The sequence below is a fragment of the Syngnathus acus genome, chromosome 6 (assembly GCF_901709675.1).
Source record: "Syngnathus acus chromosome 6, fSynAcu1.2, whole genome shotgun sequence".
Classification (NCBI taxonomy): domain Eukaryota; kingdom Metazoa; phylum Chordata; class Actinopteri; order Syngnathiformes; family Syngnathidae; genus Syngnathus; species Syngnathus acus.
Window position 1 is genome coordinate 4,173,018 of NC_051092.1, and position 22,106 is coordinate 4,195,123.

At 41.9% G+C, this 22,106-nt stretch overlaps 1 protein-coding gene and 8 non-coding genes across 10 annotated transcripts in view; 6 read left to right on the forward strand and 3 right to left on the reverse strand.

The window, feature by feature from the left end:
• plxnb2b (plexin b2b) overlaps positions 1-6,003 on the reverse strand; it is a 104,681-nt gene extending 98,678 nt beyond the window's left edge. For both annotated transcript variants that reach the window (XM_037255249.1, XM_037255251.1), the window contains exon 1: positions 5,477-6,003. The gene's annotated coding sequence lies outside the window, so the exon portion shown is untranslated. The remainder of the gene's footprint in view (positions 1-5,476) is intronic.
• A 6,209-nt stretch (positions 6,004-12,212) lies between these two features.
• On the forward strand, positions 12,213-12,353 carry LOC119125043. Its single transcript, XR_005098415.1, has one exon. It is a non-coding gene; the product is annotated as a U4 spliceosomal RNA (small nuclear RNA).
• Positions 12,354-12,875: 522 nt separating this feature from the next.
• LOC119125044 lies at positions 12,876-13,016 on the forward strand. Its single transcript, XR_005098416.1, has one exon. It is a non-coding gene; the product is annotated as a U4 spliceosomal RNA (small nuclear RNA).
• A 290-nt stretch (positions 13,017-13,306) lies between these two features.
• Positions 13,307-13,447, forward strand: LOC119125045. The gene has a single exon (XR_005098417.1). It is a non-coding gene; the product is annotated as a U4 spliceosomal RNA (small nuclear RNA).
• Positions 13,448-13,881: 434 nt separating this feature from the next.
• On the forward strand, positions 13,882-14,022 carry LOC119125061. The gene has a single exon (XR_005098434.1). It is a non-coding gene; the product is annotated as a U4 spliceosomal RNA (small nuclear RNA).
• A 437-nt stretch (positions 14,023-14,459) lies between these two features.
• On the forward strand, positions 14,460-14,600 carry LOC119125062. Its single transcript, XR_005098435.1, has one exon. It is a non-coding gene; the product is annotated as a U4 spliceosomal RNA (small nuclear RNA).
• A 439-nt stretch (positions 14,601-15,039) lies between these two features.
• Positions 15,040-15,180, forward strand: LOC119125060. Its single transcript, XR_005098433.1, has one exon. It is a non-coding gene; the product is annotated as a U4 spliceosomal RNA (small nuclear RNA).
• A 3,588-nt stretch (positions 15,181-18,768) lies between these two features.
• On the reverse strand, positions 18,769-18,842 carry trnan-guu. Its single transcript has one exon. It is a non-coding gene; the product is annotated as a tRNA-Asn (tRNA).
• Positions 18,843-19,735: 893 nt separating this feature from the next.
• trnan-guu lies at positions 19,736-19,809 on the reverse strand. The gene has a single exon. It is a non-coding gene; the product is annotated as a tRNA-Asn (tRNA).
• Positions 19,810-22,106: the final 2,297 nt, after the last annotated feature.

Sequence of the window (22,106 nt, forward strand, 5' to 3'; positions counted from 1 at the left end):
TCATAAACTACGGCAAGAAAATCTTGTTCTAATTTGTTTTCAAAAGTGGTTATGTGTCAGCGGCTGGCTGCTAAAAGCTGACAACCCTCGCCCCCACCCTCGTGAATCCGGGGTCAATGACCTTAGAGCTACTTCTTGGGCAAGGGACTGATTAATGCGTTAATTGAAATGGACTTATGAAATCACAAATTTGCTCAAAGGTTAATGATTCCACCCAATAATTATTTATTATCTAAAAAGAGCTGTATCCTGCTGTTTTAAGCTTTTAACGGTTAATTATAGCCATGTAGCCTATTTGATTGCTATATATTACCTTTGGAACAATCATGTGCAACTTGAGCATATGGCAGAAAATACTCGAAACATTTTCAATTCTATTTGATGTCTCAAAATCCGCCGCATGTCAAGTTACACGCACAGCTGCTCTGGAAAATTGGTCATATGGTTTGTCTGCAGGGGGTGGTACGAGGGGGGCGGCTCCTCACATTATGATGTCACAAAGTGAGGACCCGGTCGTTTTCTTGGATGGGGCGGGGCTGCTGCTTAGCGAGGAGGAAGGAACAGGAATGCTTCAAAATGAGTGGATAGAGGACCAATACAGAATCAAAAAATGAAAAAAATCCATTAAAGCTCAATATAATGGCCATTATTAATTAATTAGCTTGAGCCTCAGTCGACTTGAAAGGAACAATAGTGACGGTAGGAGCAATGTAACAGCACACTGTCGCATCTAGCACAGGCATACGACATTTACACCGAGAGGAAGCCTTGACTCATCCTCAATATGTTCAGCCCTCAGAGCAGCGGGGTGTACCTAACCCCCCCAAGCGTGATGCGATTGATCTGCTGTTAAGTGATAACTTCCCTCTGGAGTGTTTGAAAGGGTTTGATGGCAATCTATCCTTAATTCACTTATCAAAAGCAACACGATAAAAAAAAAAATACATTAGCACACCGATTTTCTTGCCAGCGCAAACAAACAAGATAGCGACTTCTGGATCCGAGTCAAGGCGACGCCACCTCGGCCCACCCTGTGTCATCGCTGCAATTTAATAGGCGTGAAAATGTGCCAAGCTTATGAGCAGGTGGGCTTGAAAAAGAAAAGTGTCAGTTCAGTTGCCATGAGCACAGACGTCTGTAAAGCACCGGCGTGGAGTCAACGCGGCCATGAGGCTGCTGACAGACAACCACAGCTCTCAATATCAACAGTTAGCGGAAGTTCCCATGATAAAGCTTTTCCGCCGCCCTCACGGTCGTGAAGAAGATCACAGCACTTTGTTTCAGCACTGCAGAAGAAGCTTTTAGACAGCAAAGTCTCACAAAGTTTTACTTATGTTATGAGGTCCTCGCATTAAAAGAGAAAGTCAACATTTTTCTTGACAATGTATTCACACGAGTCTAAACACTGATTTATATTTCATTTGTAGAACCTGATTTAAGCAGCAAAATCCAGTTTTATCACACAGTTGCTCACTTCTTTTCTGATTTTGGTCATATGATGTCCGCAAGCTTAGCCGTGATTTGTTGTGATGTCATTTTCAGTCGACAGCAAATTCCAAAACGGCTGCCCCAACACTCAAAAAATAGCAAACGAGCGTGACTTCTTATCTTGTATCCATGTCAGGGGGCGGCCATTTTGCAACTTGCTGTCGACTGAAAATGACATCACAGTTGCCAGCTCTGCGGCAAAATGGCCGCCTACTGAGATCGATCAAAATTGCCGTACTTTGCTGCTTAACTCATATCAACATATTATTGTCAAGAAAATTTCTGAGTTGACTTGTCCTTTCAGCATTCTTGAGCCGTTTGACACTGGAAAATGCGGCATGAAAATTTGTGAAACATACAGCCGACTGCTTGAGGTAAAAGCAAAATGAAGAGTACAACTCGCCCGTAATGATGATTGTGTTTGGAACCTTGCGGACAGAATTCTTTAAACTGCACTGGCGTTTGTTCTAGCCATTGCCGGGGCAGTTTAAACAACAAGGAAAAATCATTTTGGCCAAGACAACACTGTTTCGGAGCCTAGAAACACAAATCTGAAAGGAACACTATTATAGTTTCCACGTAGTCTTCGCAACAAAAACAACAATGGTGGACCACAGGGCTTGCTGAGTTTCATAACGCTTTGGCGGCAAAGTGTTATTTAAGTGTGTAAGCGCGCAGCCACGGCAACCACATCACTCACACACGTCGAATTCTAAAGCCACATGTACCAAAGAAGGGTTTTCTATATACATAAATTAGCATAGCCATTTTTTTACACAGGCAAATATTAGCCATGCAAGCTAACATGAGTTATCGTATTTTCCCGACTTTAAGCTAACTGTGTAATTAATACAAAGTGGCTAACGTATGCGTACATTTATTTTATGGCTAAATGTTGCTGTTTTTATCAAAAATACGATATTTTAAGTGAAGAAAAATGACAGGCGAGCCTCCAAATTCTGGGTATGCCACGGAGGCAGAACCAACCACTGTTGTCAACAATCGTTTGTGACAAATATTGTGTATGCATGTAAAATATTAATAATAGCATAATTTGTTGCTACTTGAAGTGGAGCAGCGGACGCCGGTGGCAAACTGCGTTGGTCCACGAGAGTTGAGGGAGTAAGCATAATAGTTAACGCGATCACACCTCCGAGGCTAGTCCAACTTTATCTTTTATCTGAAGAGAATGGAGGAGGGAGGGGAGGGGCAGTGCGAAAGTGCTGAGTGGAAAGGGTGTCAAGGGTTAGCTGTGTGAAGTGCAAACAATGCCGCACTGGAACAAGGCGCTAAGATAAGAAAGTTTGGAAGGAGGGAGCTGAGGACAAAAGGGGGCAGGGGGGGTGCAGTCAAATCCAAGGACAAGGGTCCATGCGGAAGAAGATATGATCAAAAATCCAACTCAGCGTGACGTCGCCTCATCGTCAGCTAATCCTCAAACGTGAAAGGACAAACCGAGATCTAATCTGGAGGAAATCTCTATTCCCCAGATTCCTCCGGCGGCCATTTAATGCCAAGCCAAAAGGACCTTGGTGCTTCTGTCCAGCGGTGGAGGATTGCAAATGGGCCTTTTATTCACGCATGCCACGCCCCCTTTTATGAGCACTCGCTTATAAAATGTATGCCTGAGTAGGAAAATGTTGGTCAAATGGCTTCCAAGCATCTAACAGTCGTGGCTTTAAGTGAAAGTCGGTTTATGTTGACATGATGATAGTGATTTAGGTCACATCCTGCTTGCCTGTTATGGTGGGAGCGAGCGGGAAGATTATCTTGTAATTCCAAATGAGCTACTTGCCATGAACCAATCGCATAAACACTAATCATGCATCGGCTTGTTTTCTGACGTTTTTTTCTTCTATTTGTAGGCTTGAGGTTGCTCGCGAGGATTATGTTATTTGGTTTTTTTTTCTTTCAGTAATCCAAACAAAACATGGAAAAAACTTGGTTCAAATTGACCTAGGAAATATTCTCTCAGATAAAAATGCGAGGCCAGCATCCAAGACAGAACACGTTTTGAAGTATGAGAGGAGGAAAAAAAGACAATAAGCACATTAAAGAGCTTAAGAGCAGAGTTCACAATTTGCTTCTCTGCTGGTCAGACTGAAAATAGTCTGAGTGGATTTAACCAGACTTCCATTTCCAGAACTCGTGGTCTACTGCTGAAAAACAGACTGTCATGCTTGCCTTGCTCATCTGGTTCATAACAAACAGGGCACACGTGGTTACCCTCTCCTTTAGGGATTGCTTAAGCGTGTCTTCTCTAGGCTGCGATGAAGAAGAGCGCTGTGCTTTGCCGGGTAGCGGGGGGGGAGAAAAAAAAAACATTTATCAGCGCTCCCCTCGCCACCGATAAGGAGTCTCTATTTATCCAGAGAGGACCAGATAAAAGCTGAATGAAGCATTTGTCGCGGCGACGGCAGGGGAGAGGGTGAGGTAACTTGCGTGCGTCCGTGTGAGCAGATGGCCTCGACTGAGAGAGCATCCGTACTCCGGCAGCCCCCCCTCCAGCGAGAAACAGCGGCCCTCTTTCCTGCTTCCCCTAACCCCCGACCGTCATAATCCGGGCCCTCTGCGAGACTGTTTGTATAATGTTATTTAAAGGGAAATAATCCCCAGGGGGAAGGGGAAAGAGGTGTGCGCTAGGCCTCCAGGGGGCGCTATGACGGCCGGAATAAAGGGACGATTTAGAGAGAGAAGTAGGCAGAACAGAGGTCTGTTTTAACTGAGGAGACGCTCGCCATGCAGGGAAGACACGCTGAATAGATCTTCATTATTTGCTCAACAGACAAGAAAGGAGGAAGAAAACGAACTCAGACAACACTCAACAACTGTTGACAAGCTGTCCACAGGCGAAAAACACAAGAACTGTCTGGACATGTTGCGACGACCATAATGTCATTCTTCCCTCATGGCTACTTACTGCTCTTGAGTGTTGTTGCTGGTTTTTTTTTAAATAATTTGATTATTTTTTATTTTCTTTGGCTTACATGTTCAATGTCAATCAGGAGTAATGTCTCGGGGGTAAATTAACGGTTGTGAAGATGAAAATAGCCAATTGGAGTACATGTTGCCCATTTGATTGTAGTATTTATTATGTTGGTGGTACTTGATGTAAATAATGAATCAATAGATTGCATCAGTAAGGGCATCTGATGTAAAAATTGCGGCCAAACGAATCATGTGAGTGACTTTTTGAGGTCGGAGCCCCTCATGAGACAAGCTGGAAGTTGCTGTTTGTTGTACCTCGAAAAAAAAACAGACCGGATTTAAAGACCGTAGTAATCCAACAAGTGGTATGTTCTAAAGTCATTTTACAATATCTGTTATGACATGACCCATTCAGCTGAAAAATGATAAAGTCCACGTGGATTACAAGAGCATTACATGGTGATTTCACGTTAAATCGATTGAGTGACAGCTTTAATATCCATCCATTCATTCATTTTCTATCCCGTTTATCCAAACTAGTCATGCATGAACTAGAGTTTATTACTCTCCCGGAGAGGTTCACCCTGGACTGGTCACCCGTCAATAATAGTAGCATAACAACACTTGGACGATTTTCGACAAATAACCTAACGTGAATGTTTGGGGAAGGTTGGAGGAAAAAGTGCACAAACAATGAGACGAACCAGAGACTTGCACGACATCGTGCTGCCTGACATTACTTTGTCACGCCCGGGCATGTTTAGCCATACATTGTACCAGACGGCATCCCAATGACTCAAAACCAATCTTGACCTCGGAACTAGTATGACCTTTTTGGCTCCTGAGCCTAAACGTGGGAAAGTCTTAATGACATCCCCCCCAGTTGTAGTGATCCATTTTTACACACATCTCATGACGTATGGGGACAATGCAATCCTTGTGAAATGGAATAACAACTCATTGTGTTATCAGAATGAAAACTTACTGAGAAACGGTGAAATACTCCAAAAAGACCCACCCCCCTTCAGAAAGAAAGAAAGAAAGAAAAATAAAAACTCACCTCGGAGACGGGAAGAAGGTTCAGCGCTCCAAAAGCGATCCAAAAAAAAGTCCACAAGTCTCTTCACATGTTCCTCCTCGTTGTGGGCTTCTCCAAAAAAGGCACTAATTCCTTTATAAAGAAAGAATCGAAAATGCAAGCGACTAGGAAGGAGAATGACGGAGGGGGGGAAAGGGAGAAAAGTCGCTCGCGTGTTTGGACTAGCGATAGCGGGGAATGTTCCTTCCTTCCACGCCCAGGTACCGAGTCACATGATCCCGACCAGGTGTGCTTCCTGGAACCGCGACACACCTGTGGGAGTCGCCGTGGAGATGCGGTAGAAGAGGAGCGGGGTGACGGTGGCTCGCCAGCGGCTCCGGGAATGACCGAGATCCGGTGTGGCCGCCGCCGCTGCTGCTGCTGCTGCCGCTGCTCCACGCGAGTCGCAGCCGGCAGAAAATGATAAGGATGAGGAGGAGGATGAGGAGGAGGAGTGGCGAGCGGGAAGGGAGAAACTCGACTGTGAGTTGGGGTTGACTTGTCTGTTTGACTCTCTGGAATGTTTTGTGCGGGCGGTGGGAGAGAAGGAGGGGGAAGAGCAATGGCCCAACCAGCGAGGAGTCCAGGCGAAAGGAGGCGGTTCCTGCATGACATAACAGCCGGGTCCTTGATTTGCGAGTTCAAGTCGCCCTGGAGATGTGCTCGTAACTCAAAAGACTGGAATCTAAATCCTATTTTCCCTCTGAAATTAATGCAATTAGTCTCATTCAGCCCGCCCAATACACACCAATATTTTTATGTAATGTGTTTAATTAGAAAATTATAGCACTCGATAATATTGTGTTATTAATAAAATAAACAGGTTGTGCCTCATGAATCCTGCTTGAATGCCCATTAAAATGCACAGACAGTGTCTTCGAAACTCAGTAAGCTGCAGGAATATGTTTCAAAGTGCAGAATTTATTTGATATGTGGTATGGACCTTGGGAGAAAAAAAGGTTTCCTATTCTGCATTACAGGTGTGTCTAATGTGTGTGTATATTTACTTGCATCAAATATTAAAACACCACTGCACTCCATTTTTTGTTTTACAAACCCAACTGTGAACTGACACAATTTTATTTACGATTTTTTGATGCCTCAGTTACGCAGATAAACCCTTGACAACAGATATTTTTAAACCCAGTGAATCACAAACGTGCCTGGCTTTCTTGTATTATGTATTCATGTCTATTTGATTTGAATTTGGCATCATTTAAATATTGCATATTATTTTTTTGTGACAGTTTGAAAATGCTATAGCTGCTAGGAGATACCAGATATCCTTTTGGGATCAATAAAGTATCCACACGCTCTACTGCAGCATTTCACATTCTTTCATGCAATGATTTGAAAAGCGAGTCAGAGGAGTCAAGCAAAAATGAATCTACTTTATGACCTTGCATCCAATATCATATAACGCAGTAAGTTTTGTATCTTCTGCTGGGACTCTGGGACTTGTCACTTCTGTGAGTGATTTATAGGCATGCAAATAAGGCTGCCCGTTTGGGGAGCCGCTCCGCGTCTGCACGGGGTGGACCGGCGACGTCGTGAGTCACACAAGGGCTGCTGAGGGCTGACAGAGGCACAAAGCTAGCAGAGATTCACGTGGCAAGATGGGGGGAGATGGCCTTCACAGTTCCTCACTTTGACTGATGAGCTCCAGGAGAATGTAGGCCAAGCCAGACAAGTGTCAGGCGAGCGGACACCTCGAGTCGCACACCCTCCCCATCCAAAATCACAAACAGGAGAAATGTCTGAATGTGTTTGTGTGAAGAGTAATGAGGTTACTTACTCTTGGCAGTGCTGGCCCGGAGGGATGTCGCTAACCAAGAAAGGCTAAGTGGAAACAAAAACTGAGGTTTACCTGTAGATGAGCGGAAAAAATGGTTTTAGCAAAAATAATTCTCTTGATTATAATTAGTCCCTTAGACATTGAGTCCTTGGAGTCTCGATTGTCTTCACTCAATAAAAACATGAATATTCAGTTCATTTAAGACTTTCAAGTCCCTTCAATATTCGGTTGATTGAGGACTCAGGATTCAGTTTACAAAAAGATTCATTAGAGACTCAAGTGTCTTCAACGTCCATTAAAATGCGTACGCTTGGGTGATAGAAGATACTCAAGTGCTGTCAATGTTTACTAAAACTAGCCTGTTAGCTTCATTGAAGTCTCTCATGAAGAAAAAACACGCAGTGAAGAAAAGCTGTTGAGAAAATGGCTGGATATGGATGCTGGGATTCATCTAAGCCTCTCAGTAGTCTTCAGTTTTCAACATGTCGTCTCTTATTTTCAAAAACACAACTGTTCTGTTCATCAACAGATTCTGAAGTGTCTTCAGAAAAGATGTTGGGTTCACCAAAGGCTATTAAATGTGAATGTGACCACATATTGATCGCTGCTGTGCCTTCCCTTTATGTGACACACATTGAGATGATGTGTTATCACGCCCCTGGTGTCAAGCGGTGCCATTTGTCACGGGGTGAGTGAATTAGAAAACATCTGACTATCAACACACACTACAGGACCTCATTTATGACTCAGCAACTCTGTTGTCCGCTGTGATGTAGTGGGACCAGTCAGATTCAAGGTTCGGCCCGGAGATCGATTGCCATGGCGTTATACTGCCCCCTTTTGGGCGCAGCCTGTAAATTCCTTGTCACTAACGCCGTAAAAGTTGATTTGATGGCATTTTTTCAAGATAACGCAGGTATTAAACTTGAGGGTGTTTGAAATGTTTCCTCTCTTCCGAGACATCCGATCCAAATGATCAGTTTCATTATCGGGATCCTGCCGAGCTTGCTGATGAGCTTAGTCTTCAGTGAATCAATTATAGTTGGAAGACACATCCAAATTGTTTTCAGGAAAATTAAATGTTCAATCAATAAAAGGCTCTATTTTGGTCAATGTTTACAAAAACGTACTCAATGGAATTGGTTGAATGTGTCATTCCATTGATTGGCAAGCGTTGGATGGATGGATGGATGGATGGATGGATGGATGGATGGATGGATGGATGGATGGATGGATGGATGGATGGATGGATGGGTGGATGGATGGATGGATGGATGGATAGATGGATGGATGGATGGATGGATGGATGGATGGATGGATGGATGGATGGATGGATGGATGGATGGATGGATGGATGGATGGATGGATGGATGGATGGATGGAATGGATGGATGGATGGAGTGAGTAATGGATGCTTATTCTTTCCAGAGTGAACTGCCTCTCACGCTTGTCTCCTCAACCTCGCTCCATTGCCGTCTAATCATTATCTATCTGCCCTGTTATTTCTAGGTGAAGCTTCTGCGATATATTTGCTTGTGGCAAATCCAAGATGTGACGGTGACAGATGGAGTGAACTTGTCAAGGCGGTAGATGCTGGCAAAGTGTGAAGAATATCTCAGCAGGAACATTGAGGAAATGTATTTAAAGCGACCCAGGTTCCGCTTTCACTGGCTGTTGAGTTTTACTAAGTGGGACTCAAACTGTCAATACTTTTCATAAGTGTATGGTGGTATACAATACGGGAGATTTAGCCTAGTCAGAGAAGAAAACTGGCAAAATAGTAGGTGCGATAAGAAAACATCAGGTTAGTCAGAGAACAGACAGACGGGCTTATGGTGGCAAACTAGGAATAAACACAAAGTGGGAAAAGCAAGATGGCAGCAGTGAGGGGGTTGGTGAGAACAGAATGCAAGAAGAGACTGGAGTCACAATGCGGGAGTCTGGCTGGGCTAGCTAAAGGTTGATCTGATGTAAAGCACTGAGGTACCTTATCAGACGCCGCTGTCACTCCACACAAGAAAAATGTCAACGTTATGCTCCCCTTTGTTTAGAATGCAATCGAATCATGGCCGCTCCAGCCCTGCCTGCATTGTCCAGGTGGCCTCTCACTATCATTTAATGTCCTTTAGCTGGCTGATGTGATGTAGCCCAGATCTCATCATGCCTGGCCTGTGCCCACCACACACAGATTACATCTATTTCCTTCTTTAAAAGAAAAAAAACTGATCAGCAATCCAAACAGGTTTTGCATTCTCGACAAGCTCTTTACTTTTAACATTAGTGCTCGAGAGCAGCCTTCAAATTAGATCAGTAACACAGACGGTGGGTTTGGCTAACAAGCTTACATTTCCACAAAAACAAATTAGTCTGAAGCTCATCTTGCAAATAGGTAAGCTCATGAATTTTGCTTTCAAAGCTTGAATAGGAGTGGAAACACTTTCAGTCGAGGCTACAAACTCTGGTTGGCCTTCGTATAAATAATATTATATGTTATGTATTATTACATCACAACACAAAAAAATGATTGCTTGGTTTGATGGTCGATCCACCCGTATGTTGATTAATTAAATTGTTGGTTGGTTGGTTGGTTGGTTGGTTGGTTGGTTGGTTGGTTGGTTGGTTGGTTGGTTGGTTGGTTGGTTGGTTGGTTGGTTGGTTGGTTGGTTGGTTGGTCGGTCAGAATAATACAGACAACTATTTTAGAATATTAAAAAAAGTATTGAATATTAAGCACTGAAGGTAAGTACTGGGGTTCCACAGATTTCTGACAGGGCCAGTTTATTAATGGGGTGGGTTATCATTGTCAAATAACCATAAGCCAGTATAGTTTCAAGATGTCTTGTCAACTGCATCATGGTGCGATATATTCGTTGTGCTGAAAATTGCGAAACTCTGGTTTTCTATGTGAGGATGAAACACAAAGTCTGACGGGATTCATTTAAGATTACTTGGTGTAATCCCCTTATCTATGTAACTACCTGTCCCGGAAAGTGATCCAAGCGTACCCCGATGAGCCTCATTGGCTCGCCATTCTGACAGCAGCAAATCCGCCGTCTAATGTAGACTGGCACACCGAATCTTATCTGTTGAGCACCTGCTTCATCCCGCTAAAGCGGCACAACAGGTGAAAAGGCCTCTAATACCAACACTGCCATTACAGTTCTTGGTATGACACCGATACAATATGCGTAAAGTATGTATGATTGAAAAAACTATATGACCTCTAAAAAATGAACCAGCCTATAATCTAGTTTTGTCTTTGAAGCTGGCTCTAGGACATTATTTAAACAAAGCATATTAAAGAAATTGTACTTTTTAGTGTTTGAATGATATTAGATGGGTGTCTTGGTGTTTGTCCACGCATTAAGTGTAAAATTAAACGACCAAGTAAATCTTGGTTATTTGCCTTTTTCTGAAAATGTGTCTGTGAGCGAAATGAAATCAGTTTTAAATTGTTAAAAAAAAAAAGAAAAAAAAAAAGCAACGGTCTCCATTAATGGCCATTAATGGAGACCGTTGCTTTTTGGTTTACTTTCTTTTAGAGCTTTTTTTTTTTTTTTTTTTGCATTAATTTGACACGATGTAACCAATTTAGAAAGAATAATACATATACTTTTAAATATAAAATTATTTAAACAATATAAAATTCGATTTGTTACAACGGATGTAGCACATAATTCGCGGGTTCTTCGGCTTCCGGTCTTTCCTGTTTCCTTGGCAGCGTCGAAAGCTTAATAGTTTTGGTTTATACTGTTAATTTAATGAATTATTATTAATTTAGCTTTTGTAGGCAATAACTACTTCAGATACAATGTGACACTTAGATATTGACATTTTCTTGTCGTGTGGAACTTTTATATTTTTATTTTTTCATTATTATCCTACAACTAAAGAAAGACCTCTACGCAGATCGGTAAGTAAAGTTTGGCCGCTAACATGCTAGCACGTACAGCTCACATTGGCTCATATTTAGTGAATATTCCGCACTCTTTTTGTCAAAAAATAATATTTTGTGAGTGTGGGTGTCTGTATGTGTGTGTGGGGTTATATTGTGTGTGTTTTACTGATAACTTACAGTAAATTTACGTAATTAGTCGCGAATGACTTTTTCTGAAGGAAAATTGGGTTTGATTTACTGAAGTCAACGACGACACCTAGTGTTTCTTTCCGGGCATAGCGTCATTGGTGTCAACTACCACGGTGGTGTGTAGATAAACCTAAATAAACGTTCGTGTTTTAGTACTTGTGTTAGCCACATAATGCATTTTTACGTGATAACAAAGCTCTTGTGTCAACTATGTAGAAAACAAGATGACTGGCGTACAGCAGTGCTACATAGACTGAGAGAATGTTGATAGCGAGTTAAAGTGAGATAAAGTGAAGTCACACCACTGTTCTTATGTTCAACCGAACTGTTAATATTGGAATATGAAAACCTTTGGATAGATAATAGTTTATACATACAAGCTATTTAAGTGATTTCAGCAAAATATTGAATTAGACGCGCATGCGTACATGTAATTTTCGGGTGAAGTGGAAGTGTGGATCTCACCAAGCGTGGCTTTTTTCGCATAATTGGTAAAACAAAACTTTGCGATGAATTTCAAGTAGTTAATTTGTATTAATAAATTGAGATGAGGCTCGCAGTGTGCAAGCTTCCGCCACATAATCCTGAACGTGTCACGTGACAGCCAAGCTAAACAAGGAAATCCCAGAATGCATTGCAACTCAAAGATTTTTGTTTGTATCTAAACGTTTTCTGAAATATATCGGAAACAAATACCGCATGCATGTCGCAGTCAGTCGAATAAAATGACGTTTTGTTTGGCGTAAAATCTCTATAGTCCGATCATCAGTTGTGAAGACCATTACTATGACACGTAGGCTGGGTAATGACACCCCTCACGCTTCCGTTTTGACGTTAGCTTTGCGCAGTGGCAGTATCGTAGCCTATGAGGTTTATCCGAGGCGCGATTATTGCTAGTTGAAAACTTTACCCAATACCCCGCCTTGACGACTTGAAATATAGTCGGCTATGGCAATTTTTGACGGTCTCTACGGAGACTAATACTTTTGTGAAAAATACCACCATATCCTTACAAATAACTCGAGACTACGACTACGCAACTAAACTTTAAGGAGCGTTTAACATGGGCGGTGACTTTGGAAAAATACGTCATCCCGCGTTCGTGCAACGTCACTCACGTAAACTTTTAATTAAATTTCGCATTGCATTTGTAATACGTGTTTGCATATGGTGCTCAAGTATTGGTACAAATATGAGCAGATGTTTCATTGTCAGCGTTGGAGTTTCCATTGAAACAGGTAAAATGCACGACCCCGCGTTTTGTGGATGAATCAAAAGCCCATAATGCATTGCGTCGCAGTACTACTTCATATTCACAAGATATAGAACGTCAACGTGTTTAGAGGCGTATTACCAAAATGTAATTGTTTTATGTGCCTGTCGAATTTTGCTAATGTGCAATTTGTGGAGGTTGTTTTCAGTTATTATGTACACATGCAGACCGTCACTGTGGAACGTATGCGGTTTGGTGACATGATTGTCCGAAAAGAACAATCATCAGCTTTGCGCAGTGGCAGTATCGTAGCCTATGAGGTTTATCCGAGGCGCGATTATTGCTAGTTGAAAACTTTACCCAATACCCCGCCTTGACGACTTGAAATATAGTCGGCTATGGCAATTTTTGACGGTCTCTACGGAGACTACTTTCACTGTTAAAGACAAATGAACTATCCTAGTGATGAGAAATAACATCAGCTAAGGCCATAGTTGTTTGTGAATTTAGAAAGAGGCCAAGTTATCAGTATCTACTGTTAAAAAACTAAATGACTTTGGAACCAATTCATAACATTGACATTCACGGCGCAACAAAGAAAGCAAGATGTTTGCTCCCCCAAAATTTGGTTGTTTTCTGTTATTGTGTACATATGCAGACCGTCACTGTGGAACGTATGCGGGTTGGTGACCTGATTGTCCGGATGAGCTATTCGTTAGCTTTGCGCAGTGGCAGTATCGTAGCCCATGAGGTTTATCCGAGGCGCGATTATTGCTAGTTGAAAACTTTACCCAATACCCCGCCTTGACGACTTGAAATATAGTCGGCTATGGCAATTTTTGACAGTCTCTGCGGAGACTATTTTCATTGTCCAAAACAATTGAACGTACCTCGTAATGTGGAAGAACTTTAATTAAGGTTGTAGTTTATTTTAGTGAATTTAGAACGAGGCCATCGCAATGTAAGAGGCAAGTTATCAGTATGTATTGTTAAAAAAGTAAATTACTTTGGAACCAATTCATAACATTGACATTCACGGCACAACAAAGAAAGCAAGATGTTTGCTCCCCCAAAATTTGCTGAGTTGATTTTTACTTTTACTACTTTTTTTTTTTTAAACCATGTACCTTGACACTTTAAAGCACTGGAATCTGATCTAGTCAAATAAGATGTACTATGGACACGTATAGAGAATTGAAAGAAAGTGACATTTATGAAACTGTTAATCTTGAGACCGTCAATGTAGAACATAGGCTGTTTCATGACTCGATTGTGTGAAATCCAGGTTTGTTATCTTTGCGCAGTGGCAGTATCATAGCCTATGAGGTTTATCCGAGGCGTGATTATTGCTAGTTGAAAACTTTACCCAATACCCCGCCTTGTCGACTTGCAATATAGTCGGCTATGGCAATTTTTGACAGTCTCTGCGGAGACTATTTTCATTGTCTAAAACAATTGAACTTACCTTGTAATGAGGAAGAACTTTAATTAAGGTTGTAGTTTATTTTAGAGAATTTAGAACGAGGCCATCGCAATGTAAGAGGCAAGTTATCAGTATGTATTGTTAAAAAAGTAAATTACTTTGGAACCAATTCATAACATTGACATTCACGGCACAACAAAGAAAGCAAGATGTTTGCTCCCCAAAATTTGCTGAGTTGATTTTTACTTTTACTACTTTTTTCTTTTTTTTTAAACCATGTACCTCGACACTTTAAAGCAATGGAATCTGATCTAGTCAAATAAGATGTACTATGGACATGTATAGAGAATTGAAAGAAAGTGAAACTTATGAAACTGTTAATCTTGAGACCGTCAATGTAGAACATAGGCTGTTTCATGACTCGATTGTGTGAAATCCAGGTTTGCTATCTTTGCGCAGTGGCAGTATCATAGCCTATGAGGGTTATCCGAGGCGTGATTATTGCTAGTTGAAAACTTTACCCAATACCCCGCCTTGTCGACTTGCAATATAGTCGGCTATGGCAATTTTTGACAGTCTCTGCGGAGACTATTTTCATTGTCTAAAATAATTGAACTTACCTTGTAATGAGGAAGAACTTTAATTAAGGTTGTAGTTTATTTTAGTGAATTTAGAAAGAGGCCATCGCAATGTAAGAGGCAAGTTATCAGTATGTATTGTTAAAAAAGTAAATTACTTTGGAACCAATTCATAACATTGACATTCACGGCACAACAAAGAAAGCAAGATGTTTGCTCCCCAAAATTTGCTGAGTTGATTTTTACTTTTACTACTTTTTTTTTTTTTTTTAAACCATGTACCTCGACACTTTAAAGCAATGGAATCTGATCTAGTCAAATAAGATGTACTTTGGACACATGTATAGAGAATTGAAAGAAAGTGAAATTTATGAAACTGTTAATCTTGAGACCGTCAATGAAGAACATAGTCTGTTTCATGACTCGATTGTGTGAAATCCAGGTTTGTTATCTTTGCGCAGTGGCAGTATCATAGCCTATGAGGTTTATCCGAGGCGTGATTATTGCTAGTTGAAAACTTTACCCAATACCCCGCCTTGTCGACTTGCAATATAGTCGGCTATGGCAATTTTTGACGGTCTCTTCGGAGACTAATAATAGTGTGAAAGTAACATGCATTATGGTAATGTCGAAAGTATTTGAACAGCAATTATAAACTCTAAGTAGTTTTGTAGTGTGCTATGAAAAGCAAAAACCTTAGTCTGGTCGTTCTCCCATTGGTGCTTAGCATAGCGTGTAAAACCGTGATTGACCGGTAGAGGGCAGTCTTGCTTAACCTCTAACATCTAACGACGATGCCGCTCGTCCTTTAAAGTGCATCAGGAACAATTTGTACCGAGTCTCATATTGCCATTGATTTACCTCGTGAGCCGACAAGTGCAAAATGTAATTAGGTCATATTAACTGAGATTGTAGTTGAAGTGTTAGAAATTAAATGGCAACATGTGGCTTTGTTGGCCTTAAAGGAGAGCTTTGCCAAACATGAACACATTGAACCGCCCCACAGGATTAGTTCCTAGGTAACCATGTGACTGTGCGCACGGTCGCTATGGAAACCAGTGTATCTACTCACCGTCTCTACCACCTCTCCAAGTACTTTGAGGAAAATGGCCTTTCTTGTCAATTGGCTTTGGTGTTCGGGTCATAAGCCACCAAAGTCTTGACTTGTGTGTTCTGATACATTTTAAATATCCCTCACAGGAAGTAAGTGTGTTTTTTTTTTTTTTTTGATACCCCCATCCCCATAAAATATAGAGCACCCAATGAGCTTATGTATGAATGGGAATGTCCCCTCCATTTCCTACTTGAATACTCTCAGGATAGATTGGATTTAAAAGTCGTAAAATTGCATTCACGAGCGCCTCTATATAAAGCGGATTTTACAACACGGCAAGTCATCGTATGAAGATAAAATTTACATGCGAATTACAGTAGCAGCCTCCATGATGCGTAAACAAACTTTGATGTGGTAAGTCGGTGGAATGCCCGACTCGGGGAGGCGTGCGTTTATTTGGAAAGGGTCTGGGCTCCATTTCTACTACTCGACAGAACCGCAACAGGGCTCAGCTGTGAAATTCTAACGATGCACATTATTTTTGAGGGTGCCATGTCAGGAGGGACACCTTCCCCCTCCTGCCCCCCCCACACACAATGTGCTACATCTGACTCCATTGTGTCATGACCCCCATGTCTCATCTGTTTTTTGTCACTTGTTATCAATGTTATCAAGTTAGAGTGCATCCAAACAGCCTGTGCTACGTCTAAAAATAAATGCCATTGCTGACCCATATTGTTCTCTTCAGTAGTTTTATAACACTTAAAAACTCAGTGAATGGTTGCTACAATTTTTTGTTTTTAAATTATTGGGAAAGTAGTGCAAGTATTAACCTTATATATGATGTACGTTTTTTTTGTAGAGGTGCAATACTGAAGTGCGGAAACATTTATTCGAATAACTAATAATCCCGGTACAAAATTCAGTGGAAGCAAGCGGTTTGCTAATTAAACTTAGCCTATTGTAATACCCCCGCAAATGGTCAAGGATAGACACAGCTGTAATCTGAATCGCTCTATTGACCAAATGCTAACAAAATAATCATGTAATAAACTTATTCATACACAAGCTACAAATGCCACAACTGCTCTGAAAGTTAACGCACGGACTGACTAGCGGTTAGCCAGTTAACAGCTAGCTGTTAAGCGACTCCCACGTCACTCACCAGGCCAGCCCCTCCTCTACAGTAAAACCCCAGATACACTCATATTATTGTGTGGGATGTGAGAACGGCGACCCCATGTGGACAACAATAATACCTGCACCTCACATACGTAATGAAAATATGACTAATCGATTGAACATTTAAACATATTCGATATGTACAGCTCAAGTATTAAATGTAATTAAGTTATGTCAATGTTTTTTGCTGTTGACCTGAAATAAAATTGGTGTAGCCTTTCCCAGCAATTAACACGATGGGACTGACTCGGACTGACCCACCAGCTTCTGTTGTTTGCTTGTAATTTTCCCATCTTATTGATGTTGAAGCGGCAGACATCAGGGAGCTCGTCACGATGATGACGGTGGTGAAAAATGGCAGAAACTCAGTCCCTACAGTGAAGCACTTTGCGCCTTTACAAATACTCCTTCCCGCGTTGCTGTCAACAAATTGAGCCGCCGTGCTCGGAAAGGTCATGACGCAATTATCCTGCTTTTATTTCTCGGAGAAATTGGAACCCGTCTGCGCTGAAAATCGCGCACATCATTTGTGTCATTAACTTGAATTACGGGGCCAGTCAATAACATTTTCCGTACATATTCCACACAAAGGATTTGGGCTTAACCAGAAAGTAGATATTTTAGACCGCTTTCCAAATGTCGATGGAAGACTCAGCGGGCAGCCGTAAGCCTATCGGATATCTGTCCAAAACGTCCACTTGAGGAGGTGACTATCTATGATGTATGATTGTGTTCCCAATGGCAGCCTGTGTGGTTAAAAACTCACATGAACGCGGTGGTCCACAATCGCACAGTGTGAAATAACTACACCATCTGGCCATACAACAGCATCCCTTGATCCCCCGAGATATCGTTTATAATTGGCCTACATGGAATCCTCTTTTCATTTGTACCTCTACGGTTAGACAATTTTGCAGGAATGGTGAAAGATATTTTAAGTCCAATCGACAAATCGCAGGTTCCTCCACTTGTAGCTTCAAAGCTTGCTTGTATTAGCTCCTAAATGTCCTCTGGGTTTCCTCTTGCTATCGATCCTCAAAATGACAGTTTTCGAGAACATGAACATTGCCGCACAGATGTGTATTTTTGTTTTTGTCTGTCATCACACATATAGCTCCTGAGTATCTGGAAGCTCAGCCGTTTGCTGACCTCTCCCTCCTGTTTGCTTTGGCGCTCATGCACAAAGCCATCTAAGCCGCAGGCTCGTTGACTTAAGACATGACCGAATCCATAGCCCCCTCGCTTGCGGCGTTCGTCTACTCTCCGACTCTTTTGTCACGCGGCGGTTCGGCTAGCTCCGAAGGTTAGATGAAGTCCTCGTTGTTTCTCAATTCATTCGCTGCCGTTTAGTGCAAGTGTGTAGATTTGAACCAAGGACAATCGCCATGTCAAGAGTTCATAAATCTCCTGAGCAATGCTTCAAATTTACAGGAAGAAAAAAATCTGTTTTGCTAACAGGAAATGCGCGGACAGCAGTTGCTAAGAAACCGCCGAGGTGTTGGTGTTGGACAGCGATAATTATACTACTAGAACATGATCATGTGCAAAGAATCTGGCATGTGATGAAGAGACAAGAGCATGCAGCATGTTCCCGAGTAAAGCAAGCCATGCTTGAATAGGCCCGCTGAGCGTTAACCTTGCCAGACAGTGTGATACGATTGCGTGGCTGCAGGAAATGACAGGCCGCATCAGACTTCATCAGGAGATGGAGCACACAGATAAGCAGTTAGATGACTCCGTTTAAATTCAAATCTTATATACAAACAATTTGTACTTCATCTGGGCAGCTGGATGTTTACGTCATGGTTTTACAAGTGTTTGTTTTAAATTGTGTTAGCCAAAGCCACTAAGTATCCAGAATTTCGTTGATACATTTTAGACTATTTCCAAGTCTTAATCTAGGTTGAATAGCGTACAGCAAAAACAAACAGTAAAAATCGTACGTCCCTGGGTGGGCTCGAACCACCAACCTTTCGGTTAACAGCCGAACGCGCTAACCGATTGCGCCACAGAGACATGTTGCAGCACTTGTCAGGATCTTGTGCTCTTGTGTGTAGCAAGGGGGCGGGGCTTCACATTCCAGGCAAGCAGACTTTCAAGCGCTCTCGCCAATTCGCTTGTGTGCTGTAGCCTTTTGACAAATGCTAGTTTGAGGTCAAAGTTCAATCTACTCTACCCGCTGACACGTTTCCCCTGTGTCTTTGTAGTCGCTGTGAACATTTCATTGACTCAATGGTGCTAAAAGTGTCACGGCTCAGCTGGGGGTTACTTGCTTTTCTTCCCCGCCTTGTAACCCGCAAGTCCACTAAAATAAAACATCCCCTTTTTTTTCTTTTGCCTCAAATCCTTTCAGTCCCTCTAGAATCCAATCAAAGCAGACAAAATGGGATTGACTCACAAATTGATCAGTTCAAAGTACGAACTTTTCAGTCAAACCCAGGAGGTTCTCTCTCATGTGCATCTTCAATTTCTTCTTAGCTATTGATTTTCGGATGAGAACACCTGTCGCGCCTCGTCAACGTTGTTGTGCAACGGCGTATTCTCTCGGTGGTTTTCATTTCCCTCTAGATGAAACGCTCAGTGACCCTTTCAATTTCAACTCCAAGAGATTCTAAAATACCAGCGACTGACATTTCACTTTCAGTGTAAATGTCAAGGATAACCACGGTCAAAAAGCCTCACCCGTTGAGGGCATCTTTCTTCACCGTCCGCTGATTCAGCGCAAGATGTTGAAGGGACACCTTGAAGAGATTGCGTTACAGAGACACATTCTGAGTTTTGCTGAAATAGTTCCCAGAGGCTAAATCTTGTGCTTATTTTTTCCTCACCATACATTTGTTGGATTGTCTTTATCCTGTTTGAAGCTTCGGTGGGGATCACTTTGTTATTTTCCTGGCAAAATAGCTCAGCGTCCCTGGGTGGGCTCGAACCACCAACCTTTCGGTTAACAGCCGAACGCGCTAACCGATTGCGCCACAGAGACTCATATCTTCCCTTTTGGTTCATATGCAACTCAGTGCAAAGTTTGAATCCACGAGAGCCATAATATGGAATATTGTGAGTTTTATTTCCTTTCTCTCAAATTACACAGATGTCTCTTTACCCTTTTTGGAAGATACCATATGAGGTCAAAACTAAGGCTTTTTTTTTTTAGAGCCTTAGGATTTTTGACCAGACTCTGGAACTTGGCTGGATGGCTTTCACAGCTGTGCAAACCAGCGTCACCCTCAGGCTTTGGTTGAAAATGTGCATCACTGCACAGTTGGTCTGCTCAATGCCGGCCATCTGGTCCAACACCCGCCTTGCTTGCTCCCCCGTGTTCTTTCCTCAACTAGTGTGTGAAGAACTTTGGTGGCAGGTGTGCCCTGATCAGATGATGGAGGACTGGAAATACCCAAGCCAAGACCACAAACCTTAAACCTAATCCCCAACCAATATAACCTGAACCGTAACCCATAAATAAGACTTAATGCTAACCTTAGCCTTTAGCACGCCAGTCTTTAGCCATCTAAGATCTGTTCTTCCTCATCATCTTCTTCAGATTCAAAACGAAAGTCCAGATTGACATCATCACTTGTGGATTGGAACAAAAATGCTTTAAATTAAAAACTCAAATTATTGTCGCAATATTACATACAATGTTATAATAAAACAATTTTCTCTATTCCATCTCCATAATCTGGATAAAAAGATAATGAGCTTTCCTAAATTGTCTTGTTTTATTCCCAAAGGCTTGTTGTCACAAGATAGTTGAGCTATTCCTTTCTCACACGCATAACAATAAGGATATTAACTATGTGCCGACCATTTAAATATGCCGAGTGGATAACTTAATTCTCTCACCAGTTAAAGGTCAGCCTCGCAGCAACTTGGCAGGCAAAACGAGACAGACAGAATACCAAATAGGGAGAGCAACGTACAAAAAACAAATATTTGGAGTCAAGGTATTGAAGAATGTATAATGATGGAAACAATTTGTATGACGCAAGCATTTATTTACATGACCGCCATGAATTGTATTCAGTGGCATCCCTCCAGAGTGTCTGAAGCGCGGAATACATTTTGCATGAGCCGAAGCTAATCCACAGCGGGCTGATTAGGTGCTAAAAGGGGGAATAATTCTCCAGATAATGAGTATTGCTCAATAAAAATGCCCGGCAAATGTCACCGATGACGTATAATCCCTCATTAACTGTCGCTTTTTTTTTTCTTATTCACTCATGGATTTTTTTTTGTGGTGTTTTTTTCTTCCGTGCTCAAATGAGGATGTTGAGATACAGGTCAGCTTTTTTGTCTACCGTCACCTCAAGTGTTCAAATATTTTTTTTGCTTTCTCAATTTCCTGTTGTGCATGATTGGATTAGTCATTTTCCATCCAGCCGAATTGGCAGAAGATGAGCTAATATTGAGTGTTTTGTTGACAGCCGGTTAAATTATCGTACAAAGTTTTGTTGAAAAGCAAGATATCGCGAGGTTCCAACAGAGCTATCGGAAAAATCAAGCAGCTCATCATGACACAAATTAAAGGCGGAAACACAATGGCGCCTCCTCAACAGGTACGCACGCTTTAATCAGGAGAATTTGCCAAGTGTTCTTGATTCAATTATGGCACAAAAATAATTATTCATTGTCGCTCGATTTAAGTCGCTTCCATTTCGGACGTAGTAGATTCATTTGACGTGACGATGTGTGATTCTCCTGTGTGATGGTGTCAGACTGGAGGAGAGAAGACAGGGAAAACCTTTTCAACCAAGGGAACTCCTTTTCCATTCTCCGGTTGTCATAGTAACCTATTAGCCCACGGGAGGGTTAGCCTGCTTAGACCTCGTTGTTTTTCACATGTACATCATCTGACATATGGAGTGTGCTTTGCAAACCAACATACACTTGCTTGCCACAGAGGGAATCAAATATATAAACTATGTGAAATATTTATTTACATATATATATATATATAGCTTTTTATAACAGCCTCGTAAATACAAGCTGTTCCGCACGGGCAGGCCACGATGACAGCAGCTGCCAAACGGGGTGGCCATGTTTGACTCAACGCAATTAACGCAACACCCTCGTCAAAAATAATTTGCTTGAATTCTAAGTCAGTATTAAAACACTTCCCCCAGCCCGGTTCAAGAATGACATGTGGACGATCGAAGTCATTCCCAACTCCGAGCACTGCGTTATCTCCGTTTGGATAGCCGGCTTAATAGCCGCGCGGTCGCCATGGAAACGCAGCGTTTTTTTTTTCCTGACAGCCGGAAGAAACGAGGCGCCGAGCCA